The following is a 6,000-nucleotide window of genomic DNA, read 5'->3' as shown; positions in this document are numbered from 1 at the left end:
CATCAGACACACGGCCTTAGGCTTGATGATGCAGCTCTAGGTAATGTTGTTGGGTAAATATGCTTGTAGGTTGTATAATGATCCTTGGTTGGTTCTGACTTTTTTGGGCAATTTGGGTTGGGTCTATGAGTTTTAAGCAGTTGTTGTTAGTGTCTTTTTGTCATTACCACTTGGCCAACAAGTCCAATAGGCATGAGGCCAAGGGTGTTTTGTTATTCTTCTCCTCACAATGTAACATTTTGATGAATTAACAGAAATTATTGAATTACCAAAAAAAAATAACTAACCAAAAAAGCCATTCAAAATAATAAATAATAACAAAAAAATATAAATATAAATAACAGTTATTAAAAACTTTTAAAAAATAAAATAAAAAATTAAGACAAATATATATTAAAAAAAATCTATATGGTTCACGGTCCCTGAAGATCGATGACTGCTATTTCCATGGAATAATTGTACTAGACAGATCTACCTAAAAGAATCACTTCCTGCTGACTCAATCATGGAGTCTGACCCTTAGAGTGTTAAGATAATTGAACCCGTGACCTATTAGTAATAGAGGTGATTTAATGATGAGGTTTCAACAAACTGAGTTAAACTTTGTATCTTAAAAAAATTATTAACACATTTAATAAAAAAATTTAAAATAAAATGTTAGATAAATAATTATAAAATGAGTATGAAATTTTAAATTTTAAAAATAATAAAATACACTTTAAATTAAAAAATTAAATTTAAAAAAATATAAGTAAAAAAAAAAAATTAAAAAAAAGGAAAATTAAAAAAGACAAACAAAAAAAACGTAGGGCAGAGGGGTGATGTTAGGCATCGTCCCTCCACTCACAGGGCTGGCTAGGCAACCAATCATCCAACCCACTATGCACTATCTTATTGCCTGTGGGCAGAGGGGCAATGTTGAGCATCGCCCTCTCCCACAAGCATACACAAGACACATTGTTTTTAGTCATTTACATTTTTTCATGTTTTTTTTCCATTTTTTAATTAAATAAGTTTTATTTTATTATTATTACTTTTTTGCTAAGTTGTGTGAGCCTTGAGATGGCTGGCACGCCTAACTTTTGTCTTAAATATCTGCAACCCACGGGTATCTAAGCCATCAAAATCTCCTGGGGCTCGCACCCGACCTAGGCAACACTAGCACTTAACATGGTTAGATTTTTGCCCACAAAGTTTCGAACCAATGATCTTTACACCACGAAGTGCCTTAACATAAGACCCTATCACCATTTGCTCTACGCTTTGTGGGCACTTTCTTAAAAATTTAATATATTCATTTATTTTTTATTTTTTTGGTTATATATTTTTTCAATTTTTATTCTTTTTGCTTTAAATTTTTGTTTATTTTTCCAAAATTGTTTTTTATTTTTATTTTTTAATATATAAAATTTTTAGTTGTTGACTTTTGATATCTATATATATATAGATGGATATAATAGGCTCTCTCTCTCTCTCTCTCTCTCTCTCTCTATATATATATATATATATATATATATAGAGAGAGAGAGAGAGAGAGAGAGAGAGAGAGAGAGAGAGAGAGCCTATTTTTAAACTTCATTTGTTTTATTATTTTTTATATAAATAATTTAAGTATTGTTTTCTATTAAAAATTCCATGCATTTTACTTTTTATTTTTGTTTAAATTTGTTTTTAAGATTATCTTAATTTTTTTGTTTTAATAATTTATTTATTATTTGTTTATGGAGAATATGTTTTTTAATTATTGAATTTGTTAAAAAATGAAATTTTCATATTTTTCATTAAAAATGTCAAGTCTCTTGTGGGAAACTCAATTGACCATCATGGCCATGAAAATGAAGTGTTATGTGCAAGGAGGTTTGAGGTTCAAATCCCCTTGATTCACATGTGCTTGCGAAAGGGGCATACATAGACACTTAGAGGTTATAATGGTAGTGGTTGGAATCAACCTATGTCACATGATAATGAGACCAACCTAGTTGCTAATTCCTCTAGATAAAAATAAAAATTAAAATTAAGAATTAAAAAATTAAAAAATTGTGTTGCATCCTTTTTTTTTAGGGTGTTTCTCATGAAAATGTGTATAATAATGATGATTTAATAAGTAATAGTTAAAAAAATATTGCAATTTTAGTGCCCCATTGAAAATGGGTCAAATTGCCCTAGTCTAAAGTCTTATTGTAGCAGCTACAAAAACCCTAAAATTATTTAACAAGAGCCAAATTTTAGGGTTCCCATCATTCAAATCATAAACATCTATATGGTCGAACCCCTAAATCTATTCTTCATACCCTTAGATCAGGAAGTGAAGGTAAGTTTTAACTTATGATTTTTGGAAAGTTAGATAGTGCATCACACTTTTATAGTGCAACGCAGTGCAACCTTGTGGTCTAGCGCATTGCATCTTTTCCATCCATTGCATTGCATCATCACAGTGTAGTCTTATGTTGCAAATTCTTCTGCAATAGTGCATTAAGTACACATTTAGTGCACTGACACGTATGAAATGGCTATATAATAAACCCCCTCCATGCCATTCATTTTCACCATTAAGCTTGTCATGAGACTCTTCTAATCCCATGCACAATGTAAGTCGATAACTCTTCCCTACCTTCTAGAGTTGTGTCACGCCACTGGCCCTCGAAATTCTCTCGCCACATGTAAGGCATGTTCTACACTCTCTCCTTTCATAATCAATTTTGTCTTAACATTACATCGTTGTAGAAATTAATGGGTAGATTCAATATTGCTCATGAAATTTTCTAAATCACAAAACTTAAAGCTACTATACAGATCTACGGAAGTTAATTCACCATATAGAACAAGAATCATAGACATGAAAAAGGAAACATCACACATGCACAAATATTTATCGAGGGGAAGCAACTTCTCAAAACCCCTTACTATCTATACTGCATTAATAAGAGAATAGAGATGAAATACATATTCTTGCTCAAGCCTGAGCACACCCTGCAAGTGTATAGTCTATCCCTTTGCTTGACTGACTGAGTCTGGCCAACACTTAGCCAATTTTCAAGCCGTCCAAACTCCTAATTCCTTGCGCTATTCCTCTTGGAAATTGGCCCCTATTAATTAGGACTTTTCCTCATCTAGATTGTGCAATTCATTTAGGTCCTTCCTTTGACTGCATGCACCACCTGTACACTTCAAAATAATCTACATTTGATAGTACACTACCTTGAAATCTCCATCTCGAATGGGTAACTTGAATTCTTTGCATGCATGAGCTAAATTACAATGATTAATTAGTTATATGGATGATCACTTAGTGTGGTTAAATTTCTACAACTGAAATTAACTCAACCTAGGCTCCTAAAATTTAGGAACCCACTATATATAATTGAACTTCATGCCCCTAACTCGAATTAACTAAGCTAGACTCCCATTTTTTAGGAATCAACTCAAGTAAAATGAACTTCATATAATTAACACAATTTGAGTGTTAACTGAGTGACAAGAGCCATGTCACCTCAGTTAACTCCTACAAGTTGTTTGCTAATGTGGAATTTCAAATTTCCTCAATTTGATTGAGGCAAAAAATCAAAATTAAGACTTTCTTGATGCATTTTCAGCACTCCCTCTCAGCAAGAAAGGGATTATCAACTACCCTTATCTTGCACCCATGGAATGTACTACATACAACAAATCTCACTGTTTTTGCTGCAAATACATCTACAACTAAGAAGCATAAAAAAACTAAATCAAATGTGTTTGCAATTGTCTACTGGGAAAATCGTGCTACTGTTGACTCTGCTACTAAGCCTCCTTCTCTGCTATTAACACTCCTCTGCACTGCTCAGTATCTAACTAACATTGATCCTCCCGCTACTAAATATTTTTGGGCCCCCGTAAACAGGTAATGATCGATGAGGAGAACACCTCAATGGACCCTGCCCAAATTTTTGCAACTCTTGGACTTAGGATCTACATAACTCCACCTCACTCCTAGAAGTATAACTGCATGTGCTCACTCTGCCCACTTGGATAGAACTATCCCCTTACTGGAGGTATTTACTTTAGTAGATGTCTCCACACTTTCTCCTCTCTTCCTCTCCATTTGTGGCTGCTCCACAACTTCGTAAGGCTTCTTCTAAGGCTGCATGTTGAGAGGTCTAATATGTTCCCTCTCAACCACCATATCTCTAGTCTCTTCCTTGCTCCTCAAGGCTTTGCATGCATCTTCTACCTCAAGTGTATATAGGTTCTTGACTCGAACCCTGATCTGCTTCACCTGTCCCATGGCTATGTGTCTCAGGAATGCCTTTCCTTTGCTGAAGATCACATCATTACCACGGTCTTCCAAAACTACAATGGAGACAAGATTCTTCTTTAGCCCCGGAACAAACATCACATCCTTGAGTCTGATTGGGGAGCTCGAATCCCTCTGAAAGGTAATAGTACTAATCTCGGTCGCACTGTAACTTCTCTCATCTCTAAACTTAATGTTCGTGTGGAGATATTTCTCCTCCAAGTCACTAAAAAAATCTCTATTCCTCGTCATGTGGAACCAGGCACCACTATCCAAGTACCACATGCTCCCTATCACTATGCTCGCCATGCATGTGATGAGAGTGAAGTCAAGCTCAAATTGTGAATCCAAAGCTTCACTTGCTGCTACTATTGTAGGCTCATTCTTGCTTGCCTTCTTGTGTGGACACTTCAAGTCATAGTGCTCAAATTCATGATAGTGAAAGCACTTGATTTTGGGCAAGTCTTTCTTCTTGCTCTCTTGGCTGGAATTAGCTGAGTCACCTTGAGACTTCCTCCCTTTGGCCTTCCTTCCTCTTCTTTGGATGAGGTCCCATCTCTGGTATTCCACCTTATTTCCTCCTATAACAGGTCAGACCATAAGCACTACCAGCTTAGTAGTTTTTCCCTCCCATTCACTGAATCTTGATAGCTATGCTAGCTCTTGGGAAGGCCTAGAAGGGTTAGATCTACCAATTATTCTTCAGGGACATTAACAAAGATGCCAAAAGGTTCATCAAAACACCGTGTAAAATTTCTTAGATACTGTAGAATTGTGTCATTCTTCTGCATCTTGATACTTCGAAGCTTGTCCTTGAGTGCCAACTTCCCGTGGTCGCTATTATTCTTGAAAATTTTTGTTAGTGCTTTCCACATCACAAACAAAGTCTCTTTTCCATGGATATTCGGCACAATATGATCTCATACTCCCTCCAATATGATTCTCCTCGCTTTGGCCACATCTTTCTTCCATTGAGCAATATTCTGGGCATCATATGCTTGGTGTTTTGCTACATCTATCTTGATGTATTCTAGTAGCCCATTGTCATCCAATACTTCTTCCTTGTGGTCCTTCCATGCAACAAAGTTTGAGGTGCCTTCCAAGGCATACTCAGGTCTGAGTCCATTGAAATCCATCTTCTCAATCCTGAAGAAAACCTACAACACTGATCTTCAAATTCGAGCCTCCTGCAATGGAAACATTGAAATCTCTACTCTATAGTTCCGATACCATGTAGAAATTAGTGTGTAGATTCAATAATGGTCATGAAATTTTCTAAATCACAAGACTTGGAGCTAATCTATTGATCTATGGAAATTAATTAACCATATAAAACAAGAATCATAAACATGAAAAAGGAAACATCACACATGCATAAAGATTTATCTAGGGGAAAATAACTGCTCAAAACATCTTACTATCTATATTGCATTAATAAGAGAATATAGATGAAATACATATGATATCTCAAGACTAAGCACACCGTACGAGTGTATAGTATATCCCTCTTCCTGACTGAATGACTCTGGCCAACACTTAGACAATTTTCAATCCCTCCAAGCTCCTAATTCCTTGTGTTGTTCCTCTGGGAAATTGGATCCTATTAATTAGGAAATTCCCTCATCTGGATTGTGCAATTCCTTTAGATCCTCTTACGATGACATGCACCACCTATACACTTTGGAATAGTATACAACTGATAGTACACTGCGTTGAAATATCCATCTCAA

The sequence above is a fragment of the Pinus tabuliformis genome, chromosome 1_1 (genome assembly GCF_031772625.1).
Source record: "Pinus tabuliformis cultivar Carrire ecotype Pingquan chromosome 1_1, CPIR1, whole genome shotgun sequence".
NCBI classification, from domain to species: domain Eukaryota; kingdom Viridiplantae; phylum Streptophyta; class Pinopsida; order Pinales; family Pinaceae; genus Pinus; species Pinus tabuliformis.
This window is presented reverse-complemented; position numbering follows the sequence as displayed.